This window comes from Equus caballus, chromosome 24 (genome assembly GCF_041296265.1).
Source record: "Equus caballus isolate H_3958 breed thoroughbred chromosome 24, TB-T2T, whole genome shotgun sequence".
In the NCBI taxonomy this organism is placed as follows: Eukaryota; Metazoa; Chordata; class Mammalia; order Perissodactyla; family Equidae; genus Equus; species Equus caballus.
This window is the reverse complement of record NC_091707.1, coordinates 55,387,140-55,402,854: the sequence shown is the minus strand read 5'-3', so window position 1 is coordinate 55,402,854 and position 15,715 is coordinate 55,387,140. Positions and strand designations below refer to the sequence as shown.

The following is a 15,715-nucleotide window of genomic DNA, read 5'->3' as shown; positions in this document are numbered from 1 at the left end:
CGTGTTAGTCAGCCTCCTGACCTCAGCAGGACCTCTGTGTGGGCATTCACACCTCACACGTTCCTAAAATTTCACTTAATAAGTGGTATGGAACCTCTCCTTCTGAGTATTGGGCACAGGAATTCAGGCCATAATGTTGACTGATGGACAGCCCGATGCTTGGCAAGGAGGACACAATGGGAGCAAGACGGACATAGTACACTATGAAACATGGTGGTGGAAGTGGGGCATGGAACAGTGTTACAGGCAGAGGGAACAGAATATGCAAAGATCCTAAGGCTGGAAGGAGCATTTTCCTCTGAGTTTTCCTCTTTCACTGGATATCAGCCAGCATTCAACATTCTATTTTTGCAAGAGTATGTAGGGTATGCGGGTGTGTGTGTACGAGTGTGAGAGAAAGAGAGAGAGGATTTGCACATTCATATATTCAATTGATATTTATTGAGCCCCACTCTGTGCCAGGTAGCCCTCCTGAATCTTAGCTCTTATCAGGCTTAAAAGCCCTCAGTAGGCCTGTCAGAAAGAGGCAGCATTTTCACAGCTCCAGGCTGTGGGTCTGGCTTCCCCCTCACCCTAACCTGCAGTTTCCTTTGTCTGGAATGCTCTTTTCCACCTTGTGTGACCATCAAACTCCTCTTCACCCATCAGGAACCAACTCCAATGTCACCTCCTCCAGGAAGCCTTCCCTCAAGCACCCGGCCGGAGTACTGGCCCCTCCACTGTCTGCTGCATGTGGGTAAGACGCTTGTATGGCTTCCTCCCCCTGGACTGTAGGGTGAACCTGAGTTTGTCAGGTAGAAAAAGAGGAATGAGGGGTTGTAGCAGGGACTCAGCTTGTGTTGAGGCGAGGAGGTGTCTGCTGAGGGCACCCGTCTTACCCATCAGGGTGATTGCTCCGACACCGGCCCAGCGCCTGGCGCCTGTCAGGTCTTAAATACCTGTTGCTGGGGCTGGGGTCCACGCGTGAGCCAAGACCCCGGGGAAGACACGTTCCTCCAAACACTTCGCTTTGTCTCAAGGACCTTCTGCTGGAAAGACGCTCTTTCACACGGGACTTTGCAACAGGCCTGGACCTCCTTAAAGAAAAGCCATTAAAACCGATGCAGCCACGGAGGCCTCGGCCCCGTGACATATGGCCGGTTTATGAGACAGACTGAAATTCCAGGAAGCGGACGCAGACCGACGCCTGCGTGGAATGACAAGCAGGCTGAGGCCAGCAGCCCCGTGGTCAATAACCGGGTCATCTCTCCCTCCTCATCCGGCCTGAGCGATGTGTAGGGGCACAGCCAGACCCCCCAGCAAAGCCCCCTCCTTACTGGGCCATTGCTGACCTCTGACCCGCGACGGGAGGAGGGGGCTGGCTCCGGGAGCCCCTGCACTGGAAGGGGCCGGGAGCTGCTGCCCCCAGATGGACCCCCTCCCATGCGAGATCTGCCAAAGGGGCACCCCCCCCCCCCCCCCCCCCCCCCCCCCCCCCCCGTAGACAGAGAGAGCGCGGGGGGCTGAGGGAGAGGATTCAGGCATGTGCAACTCGCCTGCTCGAAAATGCCCTTTTCTGGAAAAGCTCTCAGCCTGGGGTGGTGGCACCCACTCAAAATCCTTAGGGAATGGCCTGGAGCCCCGCGCCTCCGCCAGACTCTCTGCCAGGGTCTGCCCGGAGCAGCCCGCGTTCCCACGGGAGCAGCCGGCAGCCGGGAAATGGAGCCCAAGGCTTGCACACAGGCCAACCCTGGGGCCCACCCCCACCAGGGGCTGGGGGCTCTGAGAATCCGGAAAAGGTCTTCATCCCACAGCCAGGGAGTCACGGGGTGAAGGAGCCAGGACAGAGTCTGGGCATGAAGGACTCTGAGCCCCCGCCCACCCATCAGCCCAGGCGACTTGCCGCCTCTGGGGTCCAGCAAGAAAGTGCTGGCGCTCTTCTGCGGCTTGTGCCCGAGGCTAGGATAATACCCCCCGCTGGCCGCCACGCCAACGGGCAGAGAACCCAAACCCCAGACATCCCAGGATGCAGGGGCCCCTGGGGGATGGGGCGTCACAATGCTGGGGTCAGGAGACCCGGTGTGGACTAACGAAGGAGACGGTCAGGAGCCGGCGCCTTGCTCGCCCGGCTCATCCCCGTCCATCTGCTGCCGGCAGCCACAGCCGGGGACGGGTCCACCACGGCCCGGGGGTCACTGGGGTCCTGGGGTTCTAGCCCGGGTTGGGCTGCCCAGTGACCGCTGTGTGCAGGGGGCCATTCCGCCTCCCCTCCACGTTTGTTGACCGCACTGTCCCCACCCCCTAGTGGCTCTGGATGCAGGGCTGGGCCCTTGCCTCCCAGGCGCGGCCTGGCCAGGGTGCGTGAGGGAAGGGAGAGAGGGCGTCTATTGCTGTGTGTGCACAAGGGTGCGGGCGGGCGATGCGTTGCTTACAGGGTATTACTCAGGGCTGCGTCCCGGCAGGGTCTGCTAAAGAGCCCGTGGTCACTTGCAGGGCCTGCCCCTCCCTAGCCTGATTCCAGAGGTTTCCTTCACACCCACCTGTCTGCCCTGCTCCTGGTCTGTCTTGGTCCATCTCCCCTCTCTTTCCCTTCAACCCCTCTGCTTTGAGCAGTGCCCTCTGCACACCTCTCCCTGGGGCCTCCATCTGGGACCACCACCCTCAGCTGTCCCCTGACCCAGGCTAGCCCCTCAGTTAGCCCCTGGGCGAGCCACCTGGCCCAGGCCCACTGGGGATGAGGCCCAGGTGGGGACACAACGGGCCAGGTGGTCAGGGCAGGCCAGCCGGGCCTGGGAAGATCCAGGCATGGTACTCTGGGTCCCGTGGGCCAAGCAGCCCCCTCCGTGAGAGCCCAGCTGCCTGGCACTGCCACAGGGAGAGTTTTTGTGAGATGAGACCAGGCGTCAGGATTGAGGGGACAAGAGAACGCTAATGCCCGTGTCCGCCCAGCCAGGGAACATTTGCTCTGCTGGCGAGGAACGTGGGTACACTTCCTGCCTCCCGGCGCACCGCTGCTCTCCATCTGTGCCCGTGGCGAATGGATGCTCCTCGGGCAAGGCCTGGAGAATCCGGCCCCTGGGCCTGGTCACCTCCTGGAACGTGAAAGGGTGACTGGGGACATTTCAGGCAGGATGCCCGGCTGCCCCATCTTAACAACTGTGTGGACATCCGTGCCCAGCCCAGACCAGAGAGGGTCTGTCCCATCCTCTCCGCTGCCCGGGGAGGCCCCCTGCTCCCCGCATGGACCACGCTCACCCTCTCCAGACGCCAGCTCCCTACTCGGTGAAGGGCTCAGTGTGGGGATTTCAAGCCTTTTCACTTCAAGCATAATTCTGCACACACACTGTCAGGCACGTGCAAGAAATGCACAAAACAGACTGAAGTGGTCCAGGTGGGCTTGGACCACTGCGGTAACGGGGGTTGTGTGGAGCCGGGGGTGGGTCTGGGGGCCAGGGTCCTGCCACCATCCTTGGGGACCCACATCTCTCCAAGCCTCAGTTTCCTCATCTGGGGTACAGGGAAGTCCCCTTCCTCCTGGTAGAGGTGACAGCCTATGTTCTGCACACGTCTCGTTCTCCAGGGTCCCACAGGTTTGACTGTGTCCTTGGCCTCAGTGAGCCCACTCTCCTCACCTAAAAATGGAGAGCGCGACCCCTCCCTCCAGAGCCATGTGGTTAGATCTGTGATGGTGGTCACTGTCCGTGCAGGCTGCGGGAGAGAGGGCACCGAGCTGGAGAGGTAGGACAGGGGTGGGGGTGAGGGGGTGGGCTCGGGGGGCAAGAGGGCAACCTCAGCACCTCGCGCCAGCCCCACTCCCTCCATCATCCCCTCAGACCTTGAGACCCAGGCTGAGACAGCCTGTTAGCCGTTGGCACAGTCTCTGCCTACTCCCCCGAATTCTTCCCTGTATCTCATGAGGAGGAGAGGCTCAACCCAAGGAGGAATTCAGTCTCATATACCCAAGGCCAGAACTTTGACGGGGGCCATTCTGACCTTGAGCTCTTTTTCTCCATCAATAACATAAGGAGGACGCCAGCCTGTCTGACCCCAGAATCCATCACTCTGCAAGGCCTGCCTGGGTGGCTGCTGCCCTTCACCCCCAAAACCAGGGCTGTCGAGATATCAGGACCAGCTCACAGAGAGAGGAACGCACAGGCATCTCCATGGCAGAATGCGGTGGAGCATTCTGGATGGGGGTCCACGGGCTCCTTGGACACAGCACAGTCCTCTCAAGCCTCAGGCCCTCTTTGCGCCACGGGCACCCTGGCCCCCAGGAGAAGGTGGTGGGAAGCGCTGGGAGACGGGGAACTGGGGGGCTCCACCTTCCTCCTCCGTCTGGAGGGGGCTGAGCGCTCGTCTTCCTCAAGCACTAACACTTACAGTCATTATAAAATGCATGGTCCACACCGTGGCCCCCGGTCATCCTGGGCAGTTTGTCCCAAACACAGAGGCAGGGCCCTCCTGCCTCTCCTGAACCTAAATTTCTAGGCTGGGGCTGGGGGCCTGGAATTTTTTCACATTTCCCAGATGATTCGTCTTCAGCCCTTGGGAAGACCCCCTTGAGGAACCACGAGTCTACACTACCGGAAATGCCAGGGCAGGCGTGACAGGAAAACCACTGGCGTTAGAGTCAGAGGGTCCTGGGCAAGGCCTGGCGGCCACACAAACTTCCTTGCTGGGGGACTTGAGATAAGTCACGTCTCTGAGCCTTGGTCCCTCCTCCTGCAAGAGCCAGCCCAGACACACCCTGTCTGCAGTGGGGCCGTTCGCTCCTTCTCCTGCCCTCCCTCTGTTCCCATCCCCACCAACTCGCACCTCGTCCACACCACACGCGTCCTCTCCCTCATTCAGTTCCCCCTGCAGCCAGAGCAGACACACCCATCACAATGCCCGCTTCCCTGGTCGGTAAACTGAGCCTTACAGAGTCAAGCCCTGGCAGAGGGGCAAGTCAGCTCCCCAGACTCTGACACCGGGCGTGTCTAGACCACGCTCCCCCGCCCCCCACGAAGGAAGGTCCTCATACCTCACCCGCCTGCCCTCCCTCCCTCCTCCCCTCTCTTCCTCCCACACACAGTTGTTCAGGGTCCTCCGTGTGCCAGGCATTGTCCTCAGTGCCAGGGGTGCGAAGACGCATGGGACACAGCTTGCCAGGGGTGACAGATGCTGAAGCAAATGCTCGCAGGACAGCGTGGCACGAGTCAGAACAGAAGTGCATTCAGGATGTGATTCAGGAGACACGGCCAGAGGGAGGGAGAGGGCATTGCCCCCACTGAGGGGGTGGGGGACGGCAAGATGCCACGGGGAAGCAGAAAGGCTGGCTTGCCCGCAGCCCCCAGCATGAGCGGGAGCTGCTAAAAGCCCAAAGGACGCCACGAAAGCTTCGAGCCTGTTCCTTGCTCATCTCAGTCTGTTGAAACCCCGTAACCTCATGACTCCACGGGCCCCGCATCTGTTTATGCGCTCATTGGAATCTGCGCTGACAATATATTTGTTTAATTTCCAGCAAGAGGGGGAAGATTTGTCAGGGTCAGGGCTTCGTCTTGCATAAAACATTTTGATTAAACTCGGTTGGCCAGAGAATTGCTTTCCCCGTCATACTTAGAGAAAGCAAAAGCTAGTTGTCCCCTAATTGGAGCGGCTGCCTCGCGGGCGCGTTCACCATTTACCGTTCATTCTCTGCCAGATGTCGCCGGATGTAAATTCCTCCCCACGAGAGGACCCAGGGTGTCTTGGGAGCAGCGGGAACTTGCACGGGGCCGCGGGAGACCCCCTCGTGCTGGGCTGGAGGAAAGCCCGTCCTGGGGGAGGGGGGACGGGGCCGTCCCTGTCGGCAGGGGCTGGGGGGGGAGTGATTAAAGCACGGCACAGGCAGCCGTCCCAGAGGCCCAGAGGCCCCGCTTGGAGCTGGCAGCGGCAGGCCTGCCTGGGCGGCCGAGACGATAGGCTCTTGTGCTGCCTGCCGAGGCCGGAGGCCACCCTCGGCCTTGCAGGAGGGGCCCAAGGAGCACAGCTGGGAGGGAGCAGGGGAGCGGGAGGCCCCACTCAGCCTTGGACGAGGCAGAGGAATTCCTGGGCAGGCGCAACAAGGAGCTGTGTGCTTCCCGAGAGGGTTTTGGGTGGGAACAGACCTCGCCCGCGTCCCGAGTGGGGTGGAGGGTGGGGGGACACAGAATTGAAAAGAAGGACGATCGGGGAGCTACCACCCACTCCACCCCTGTTTCATCTCCTTTAGTCCTCACCACAGTCCTGCCAAGTAGGGGTTCTTATGTCCGTTTTCCAGATGTGGAAACTGAGGCTCAGAGAAGTAAAGTGGCCCGTCTGCAGTCACGCAGTGGGAGGGCGGAGGTGCAGCCAACAGGGCCAGGACCCAGGCTGTATACACGGAACCTGGCCAGAGGCAGACAGTAAAAGCTGCAGGAAAGCAGAGGAGGCAGCGCACCAAAGGACCCTCAGTCTGTGCCCCGCATGCTCCCCCGCGGAGGCACAGGCCCTTCCACAGCCCCCCTTCCATGTTCAAGGCAGGTATTGCTAGTCAACCACAGCACCAATCCAGACACTGCCTCGGAATCCTCCTCAACACAGGCTTCTAGGCAGCCAGCACCGACCGTCAGGGTTGGCCAAGAAGATGGACCGAGTTGCCATCCCAGGCTAGTTCTTTGATTTTAAGTTTCCAGATTCTAGGGCTGCACTGTCCCATATGGTAACCACTGATAACGTGCGGCTAGTGAGCGCCTAAAATGCATAGGATCCATACACAGAGGTGTCCTGTGTGAACGAGAGGTCGGATTTCAAAGACGTGGCTCGACAAGAAAAGATCGTAAAACATCTCTTAATAATTTTTCTGTTGGGGGCCGGCCCCGTGGCTGAGTGGTTAAGTTCTCGTGCTCCACTTCGGTGGCCCAGGTTTTTGCTGGTTTGGATCCTGGGCGCGGACATGGCACAGCTCATCAGGCCACGTTGAGGCGGCGTCCCACATGCCACAACCAGAGGGACCCACAGCTAGAATATACAACTATGTACTGGGGAGCTTTGGGGAAGAGAAGAAGAAAAATAATAATTTTTATGTTGATTACGTGTCAGAATGATAATATTTTGGATATACTGATTTAAAGAAAATACATTAGTAGTACATTTCCCCTTTCTTTTTTAAAATGTGGCTCACGTTCCGTTTCGGTTGGACGGCGCTGGTCCAGGGTTTAGGCTGCTGCAAAGGGTGCCCCTGGTGGCTGGGACGGGTAAGTTCACCCCACGAAGGAATGTCTAACTCGCTGAGACCCAGGCAAGCGACTGAAGGGCTCTGTGCCTCAGTTTCCTCATCTGTGAAGTAGGAATAAGAACACTTACTCTCTCAAAGGCTGGTGATCCAGGCAGAGATGAGCTAATGCACGTGGAGGGTGTGCAACTGCGCCCAGCACCACAGTAAGCCATGAGCGAGCAGGGTCTCTATTTTTAACATCTCATCACGGGAGGCGGAGCCCTGCCCCCTTCTCTCCTGGGCCTCCCGACCTTGGCTCCGCTCCAGAGTGGCCTCCACTCTTTGCAGGAGTGATGGATGGGCCCAGCCGGCCCCCAGCAGGAAGACAGCAGCTTCCCGTCACGTACCCCTGAAAAGGCACACCCGGCAGGCCACAGCCATCGCTGGGGCCACTTCCTGTGTCACACCAGCAGACCTCCCTGTGACCCCTCATTTGGGCTCCTGCCTGACAGGGCCCTGAGCCCCAGTTCTAATCTTTGGTGGCTCCCACCCTCCCCACTCTCTTGCTGTTCCCCGAGCCATTCTCACCGCGCGGTTAGTGACACTGTCCCTTCTAGGGCTGCTGCTCAGCAAAGCTCCGCTTTCCCAGGAGCCTGGGCATTCGGTAAAAACAATAGTAGCTGCGCCTTCTCTGATAGAAAGCAAGAGGGGCTGGTTCTGAAGTTTCTGCAAAACTTAGAGAATGCAGAGAAAGTGTAAAAGGGGAAAAAAAGTCTTCCGTAATTCCACCCACAAGAGACAGCCGCCCGCTCTCATCTTCCCAGGCTCCCTTCTAGGGCGGCGCTCTCCCGCAGAAGCATAAATCGAGCCACAAATGGGAGCCACGTGCGTAACTTTGAATTTGCTAGTGCCCACGTTTAAGACAGTAAAACCACCAGGTGCCATTAATTTTAATAGTATATTTTATTTAACCCAATGTGCTTGAAATATTACCATCTCAACATGTATCCAATATAGAAAATTGTTAATGAGATCGTTTACATTCTTCTTCGCACTGTCTTTGAAACCCAGTGCGCTGTTTACACTCACAGCACATCTCAGTTTGGACCAAGCACCTTTCAAGTGCTCGAGAGGCCCCGAGGCTGGTGGCATCTGTCTGGGACAGCAAGGGTCTAGGGCGCTACTTAAAACAAATGGGCATGGATGAGTTTGACAGTGTTGGGCTGGCACGACCTGCAGAGTTTGGGACCCTGCTGGTTCCCCCTTGACCCTGAGTAGCCTGGCAATCCCCCGGTCCCTTCCTCCCTCAGGGCTGGCTGCTCCCGATGCCCTGCCGGAACCCACACATCCTTTCCCGAGAGCTCCACGCAGCATTCTAGACATAGCGAATGCTAGGAAGAATCGGATGCTGACAAAGCAAGGGGCAAAATGACTTCCTCGTCATGACTCCAGGCCCAAGGCCAGGGACCAGGCCTCCACGTGCCCTCCAAAACTGAGAAACACGGGGTCCCCAGAACCTGGGCCACCCCCATCAGCAGTGCCGCGGCCCCATCATCCGCGCTTCCTCGGGTTTCTTCGGTTTTGTACCCTAGGCAGAGGCTCCGAGGCGCCCAGCGCTTCAGGCCTGACATCCTGCCAACTAGGCTCCGTGCGATGGGCTCCCCACACCGCAAAGGGAGCCCGCATGTCTCCCAAGATGAAAGACTGTGAAAGAAGATAAAAATAGTCCCCGGGAAAGGGACTGCTTCAGCTGGCCCAGTTTGCAGAGTCCCTGTTTCATCTCTGATGTGAATAATTCATGCTAAAGCATCACTGTTAAGTGAGAAGCATCATTATTGCGTTTTCTTTGATGGGGCCCTGAAAAAAACGCATCCGCACCCAGCACATTAGGAGGAAAGCCCAAGAGCAGCCTTCAGAGTCAGTGGCTCCGGCAGAAAGTGGCACCCCTGAGCCGCGGTGGCCGGCTTCCACCCCGAGTTGCCATATCAAAGCTGCCTTTGGTTCCCTCCCCGGCTCCCACAGGGGTGCAACCTTGTTTCCTGTGCACAATTTACCGAAGTGGCCCTTCCAGTCCAAGCTCGACAACTGGCTCCGACTCTATTCCCAGTATGCTGGGCTGGGCGCCTCCCCTCTCTGGGCCTCTTGCTCTCCATTTCCTCAGGAAGACGAGTCCAGGGAAAGAGCTGGAGTGAGCTGACTCCATGTGTGTTCTTGTAGAAGCCAAAGGAGGTCCTGTGGGTTCTGGGGATATTAATAATGATACGAATAATAGTGACCACCACCGTTACCATTAATTGAGCACTTACTTTGCGCCCGGCCACCCACACTAAGAGCTTTAGATGCATTATCTCATTTAATCCTTGCAACTCTAGGAGGAGGTACTCTTATTATACCCATTTTCCAGACGAGGAAACTGAGGCACGGGGGACGGGTGGGTCATTCAGCGCTATCTGCCCTGTCCTGCCCTTCTCCATCTCTCAGGAGGCACTCCACTCTGCTTTCTGACAGTTCCTGGAATCCCAGAGCTTAGAAGTCTGCAAGGAGGTCACTGAGCTGGGTGACAGCTGGCTAAGGGCCATCCTGAAACCAGTTGTTTCCTACAAAGCCCCCCTCCCCGCCCTGCAGGCTGCTGGGCTCCTGCTCAGATAGGCTCGGGTATGGGAGGGCTGCGGGGGCCTCCCTTTGTGGACGTCTACTCAGGGTTCCAGCAAATTCTTACCCAGAAGCCCACAGCATAGAATAGATTTTAAGGTGGCTGCCCTGGTTGAAAAGAGAGTTAGGGGCCTAGAGACCCCTAGAGCAGCCGCTGGGCCCCCAAGTCTGTGAAAATTACTGCTCTTGGCAACTCTGTCCTTTAATGAGATGGGTAAACTGAGTCCCTGAGCAGGCAGCCCAAGGGGCTCATGGTACTGAGCACCTGGGTGTGCCTCCAGGGCGCTGAGGCTCTCCTACATCATCTTGTCCCGTGCACCCCTGGGCCCTCGGGCTCCCCCGGCCCACTGAGCCTGGAGGAGGGGAGGGAAGCGCTGAGGCAGGATGCAAACCCCATCACATTCCCAGCCCCTTTGCCCATCTGGGTCTCCTTGGCGGGGTGGCCCCGCCCTCCATAGCCACTGACGGGTTCCAGGCTTTCCGTTTGGGTTTTGCAGGAAAATGGAGCCCGGAGCTTCGTTTTGGCCCCCCATGGAAAACCACTAGGTCGCTTGGCCGTGTGGGTGCCGGCTGACTGCGCGTCCCCCAGCCCAGGGGCCTCCTTTCCAGGATGGCGGAGGCCGGGCCGAGGGAGGCCCCCGAGAGGCAGTGAGTGTGGCAGCTGCCCCCAGCTGTGGCCCAGGCCTGCCTGGCGTGGCAGCCAGCCCAGCTCAGGCCCCGTGGGAAGGGGACTGGAGGCGACTTCCCTGCCTCGCTGAAGCCAAAGCCCTGAGAGGGGGGTCACGGCCGCCCCCTGCTGGGAGGGGGCGGAGGAGCAGCTCGTTGAGGAGGCTGGCCTGGTGCTGGGCCCAAGGCCACCCTCCCAGCTCCCTCCCTCCGCATCTTGCTCTCTTCCTGCTGTGTGGGGCCCACATCCCAGCGCCCACAGCACCGCAGCCCCAGCTTTCCAGGGGTGCTTGGTCGCTCCAAAGGGCGTCCCCTACGGTGGCCTCATTGTACCCTCTCCATTAGCCCCCTAGGGTGGGCAGAGCAGGATTCCAGCCGGTCTGACAGGTGGGGCAACTGTCTTGAGAGTGTGGGCAGGCAGCTGTCAGGTGTCAGCTGTGCTCCTGGGGCAGCTCATCCTCTTGGGAGCTTCCTGTGTGCCCAGTGACCATCAGGGGGTTGCTCCCAGCAGGGTCCCCTGCAGCTTGGGGTGGCCAGCCCTGAAGGGAGGTCGGGGTGAACCTGCTAGCGCATCCCCAGGTGAGGGGCTGTCCTGCCTCCCCGACCACCCAGGCTCCGGGGTGCTGCCCTGCCCAGCCCGCGGCCCTCTAAGCCTGGACTACGGTGGGTGGGCTCCGCCACGCAGGCACCCGGTGGGCCCGCATGGCTCCAGGTTGGCCTGCGCTGTGATACGTCTGCAGCTGAGGCAGAGCAGAGGGACCCTCTGTGATGACTGGACTCTGCTCGGGGGGCTGCCTTGCCCCCTCTCCTCCCTGCAGAAAGCCACCCAGGGGCCAGGCCTGGGAAGGGGTGCACAGGCTGGCTGGGGTGCAGGGGCTCCGGAGGATGTCCCTGGGGCTGGAGGGGAGGGAGGTTGAGGCAGCCCGCCTGCTCCTGGCTGCTGTCCAGGGACAAAGACCTTCAGCTGCAGCTGCTGAGAGGGAGGGAAGAAGAAAGGGGATGCAGGGGAGGAAGGAAGGGGGGAGAAAGGAAGAGGGGAAGGAGAGAGGGGAGAGAGAGGAGGAGGAAAGGAGGAGGGAGGAGAGAGGGGAGGAAAGCTGGGAAAAGAGAGGAGGGAGGGAAGGTGGGTGGGAGGAGGGAGAGAGGAGAGGAGGAGGGAAAGAGAGGAGCCACAGAGGTGGGAGGGGAGGAGGGAGGGGAGGAGGGAAAGAGAGGAGGTTGGGAGGTGGGAGGGGAGGAGGAAGGAGCAGGGAGGAAATCTCCAGAAGCCTGCTGGTGTCAGGGCAGAGGCTGGCAAGTTCAGGAGTGGCCTAGGGCCTTCATCCTTGTCTCTCTCCATGACCCAGCGACCTCCTCCTTGGCCTCAGGCTACAGCCTCCACTGCTTCCCCTTTACCTGAGCCACATCACGAATGGAACCTCATCACCCCCAGCAAGACCCTTCAGTAGCTCTCATTGTCCGTGGATCAGTCCCAACTCCTGCCACCGGAGACAGGGCCCAGCCTGGTGTGACCCCCTGGCCTTCTTGCTCCTTCCCGACGCTTCTCCTGGCCACATCGGGTGCCCTGGCTGTACCGCTGGGACCCAGCAGAGCCGCCGGTGCAGGGGGCCTCCTCACTTGCCTCCAGGCCTTTGCTGGGCTGTGTCCTCCTGCTGGAAGGTTCTTCCTCCCACCTACTGCCCATTCCCCAAGACCCGTCTCAGTGGCCCATCTCCGGCTCCTCCCCCTTGTCTCATCCGCAGCGGCTCCCCTCTGCCTTTCACACACCCCCAAAACCTGTGCACCCTTCAGGGGCCATTTCTCCTCGAACGCCACCATTGCTGTCCTCTCGCACACCCCCACCTCCACTGCCCCCACCAAGTGTCCACCTTGGAGGGAACCTCACCCAGACAAAGGGAATCCCAAAGACAGAGAGGGACTCCTCAGCCCCTTGGCTTCTGACCCCTCACCACCGCATGGCTCCTCCCCGTGCCAGGGCACCCAGCTTGCCTGCCCACCGCGGGCACAGGGCCACCTGAGCTGGGACCTACCTGTGTTCCTGGGAGCGGGGCCTCCTCCAGCAGCTGGCTCAGCACCGCCCGCCGGGGGCTTCGGAGCCCAGCCCCCCACAGTCACCTCCCGCCCTCAATCGTGAGCTGCTCCTCCTCACCTCCTGACGAGGGACCCCAGCGTGCCCACCTTCTGCCTTCGCCCAGTTCACAGGACAGCTCCCCAAACACTCCAGAGAAGTTCTTCCACGAGCAACATCATCCCTCTTTCCCGGGGTCCCTTCTCCTCGCCTTTGTGGCGGTGAGACTGCCTTTGTCAAAAAAGAATTTAGGGCGCTGTCCTCTTTCCCAGCCCCATTTGCCTTTTTGGACGCGGGCATTCAAGGCTGTTCCCTCTGACTGACTTTCCTGTCCAGGTGGCAAAACTCCATCCAGCTCTTCTCTGACTGGGGAGCCGCGTCTTCAGGATCCGGGGAGGGCGGGAGTTTCTTGACAGTGAGCAGAGCGAATATGGAGACGGGCACAGAACTCTGAAGCTGCCTAGTCCCCCAATTCCGCCCACCCCGCCTCCAAGAAAGAGCATCTGTGCCAGCTCCCGGCTCCCCGCTCTGGGAAGGGGTGCTGTGGAGGCAGGCAGGGCAAAACCATTTCGAAATCTTGATCTGAACCTTTGGTTCATTCCAGTGGCAAAGAAACTCATTCACAGGAAACCAGGTGCCTTGCGGGGAGCTGCTTTGGCAGAAAGAGCACTGGAGAAGGAGTCAGACATCTGGGTTTAACTCATGGCCAGGGCAGGATTGTCCCAGCAGGAGGGACCCGGCCCCGCTGACATCTGTGATATTTGTCAGACTTTTAAAGTGGAACATTCATTGAGATTTCTCTTCTTCTGAATATTATTTGCCCTTGACCTGATTTTGACCTGATTTCGAGGGACCGCCCCCCCGAAACTGTGTAAGTTGAGATGCCACCCGGCTGGACCACCCGAAGCTGAGCTGCAACGTCTCCCCTCTGGGTGGCCTTGGGCCAGCCGCCTCATTCCGCGTGCCTCAGTTTCTCACGCGTGCTTCCTTTACAGTATTGTGAGGACGGAGTTACATCACGAAAACCATCCCTTGTGTCCCCAGGGGGCTCCACAGTTTCCCAGTGCATTCACCCTGTCCCCGATTTGAATTCCCATAAGAGCGCTCCGAGGCTGGCGGTCTCCCCATTTCGCCGACACACCAGTTGGGGCCATCAGCATCCGGCTGGCTGCGTACTCCTGCGGCCGCTCCCCTGGGCGATCTGCGGCTGGCGGAGCCCTGTGGCCGAGGATAACCAGCCCTCACTGTTTCAAAGTGGCCCGCGGGCCTACACTTCCGTTCCCACTGGACAGCCATGCTCCTCCAAGACTCCAGCTGGGGAAGGACAAAGGCCCCGTTTTCCTTCACTGCCTCTAAGCAGAGGAGACCTTGTCCCTGACCTGGCTGCTCATGGTGACACTCACTTTTAATCTTCCCAGCAGCCCTCACAAAAGCCCCATTTCACAGACAAGGACACTGAGGCTCAGAGAGATGAAGTAACTTTCCCAAGGTCACACAGCAGATAAGGGCTTGTCTGTCTAGTGATGAGCTCTTTCCCAAAGACACAGCACAAGGCCCCATCTGTGAGGCCTCTGGTCACCCCCCACCGTTTGCCTGGGCTGTACCTGACTGAAGGCTGTCCTGGTGCAGGACCGAGGGCTGGGCTGGACGACCTGGATTCTGGTTCTGTCCTTTGCTGCTGGACAGCTTCAGCAGGGGGGACCTTCCAGTAGACAAGGGGCTTTGCACCTGTGAGGCAGGAAACTGCAGCCTGGCAGGCTGGGGGCCCACCCTTGAACCCCCAGAGGGCGTGACCCACTGCCGGAGGGTCCGGCTGCCCCTCTGTTTCACCTGCACCATCAGGAGCCGTCCCTACCGGAGACCACCAGCAGCGGGCTAGGTACACGGGGGTCTTCTGAACCTGGATCCCCACCCCCATGGTGCAGCCCTTCCTACAGGAGTAGATGCAGCCACGCCCAGCGGCCTGGCACCCAGGGGAGCACAGGACAACCCGGAGCCTCCTGGGGGAGGAGGGGCTCCAGAGGTGCTGGGCCAAGGGCAGGCACTCCTGCCCCGAAGACCACTGTCCAGCGGAGTCGAAATTGCTTAATCAGGGAGGCATCATATATGCATTTCTTAAAAAGAAAGAGGAAAGGCTGTCTTCCTGCGTCGGAGCCACCAGCGGCTCAAGGCTCATTTCTCCCAGCTCCTTTGGCTATAATTAAGCCTGAGATACCGAGCGTTTCTGCCCGCTCGGCTCCAGCCCCAGCGCAATAGCTCAACCCACGGCTAAATGAGGAGAATAAATAAAGACCCTGGACTCTCTCCGGGATGACACCGTAGTCTGCAGACCCCAGAAAACCCGGCTGCTTTGGTCACTGCGGCAGGGGCCCCAGGATGGACGGAGCACGCACCGTCTCCTGGGTGGGAGCCTCAGTTTTCCCATCTGCGATGTGGGGGAGCAGCCACGTCCCTCTTGGCTCAGCCCTGTGGGCTTCAGCCTCCACATCCTGACCCACAGAGTTAGGCCCAGGAATCTGCATTCCCCAAGGCACTCGGGAGCCCCTCCCTGGGGCACCTTGGGGGATGCCCCTACCATTTGTAGGGAGGCTGTCTGCCAAGACACTTGGGGAGGAGGGCCAGTTCCAGGATGGTCCTGGGGTCCCTCTCTCCGCCTGACCCGACCCCCGGGCCCTGGGGCCGCAGCCCCTCGAGGGTGGCCGGCCGCTGGGCGGCGTCGGCCTCGGGGAGCGCCCGGGGCGAGCGGATGCTGCAGTGCCCTCGGGCCACAAGGGGGCAGAGGCGCCGAGCGCAGCTCCCGCCTCCCGCTGCGGTGAGCCGGGCCAGGCGCCACGGGGACCGGGCGCGGGCGGGGGCCGCCCGACCTCTCCCCTGCAGCCCGGATGGCCCTCGGGCCTAGGCCCCAGCCTCTTCTGGAAAGCTCGTTAAAACTCAGCCAGATCTCCGGCGTCTGCATCCCGGCTCGGGGGGCGGGGGGGGGGGGGGGGCGGGAATTTCACACCAGCCCCCGCGACGCCCCGCCCCGCTGATGCGCACGAAGTTATCACCGCGGATTCTAACCCAGCCCTCCCTCGCCGCATTTCACAAGTGGGGAAACTGAGGCCAGCGAGGGCGGGTCCTGAGCCAAGACCCTCCTCTCCGGAGCAGCTCTCTCA

General features: G+C 60.0%; 2 long non-coding RNA genes across 2 annotated transcripts; both read right to left on the bottom strand.

Annotated features, from left to right (window-relative positions):
* Window positions 1–5,451: 5,451 nt before the first annotated feature.
* LOC138920525 (uncharacterized) lies at window positions 5,452–7,407 on the bottom strand. The gene is made up of 2 exons (XR_011431862.1): window positions 7,324–7,407; window positions 5,452–7,006 (listed from the first exon to the last, which is right to left on the bottom strand). It is a non-coding gene; the product is annotated as an uncharacterized lncRNA (long non-coding RNA).
* A 711-nt stretch (window positions 7,408–8,118) lies between these two features.
* LOC138920524 (uncharacterized) lies at window positions 8,119–13,036 on the bottom strand. Its single transcript, XR_011431861.1, has 2 exons — window positions 12,642–13,036; window positions 8,119–9,415 (listed from the first exon to the last, which is right to left on the bottom strand). It is a non-coding gene; the product is annotated as an uncharacterized lncRNA (long non-coding RNA).
* Between the last annotated feature and the right edge of the window lie 2,679 nt (window positions 13,037–15,715).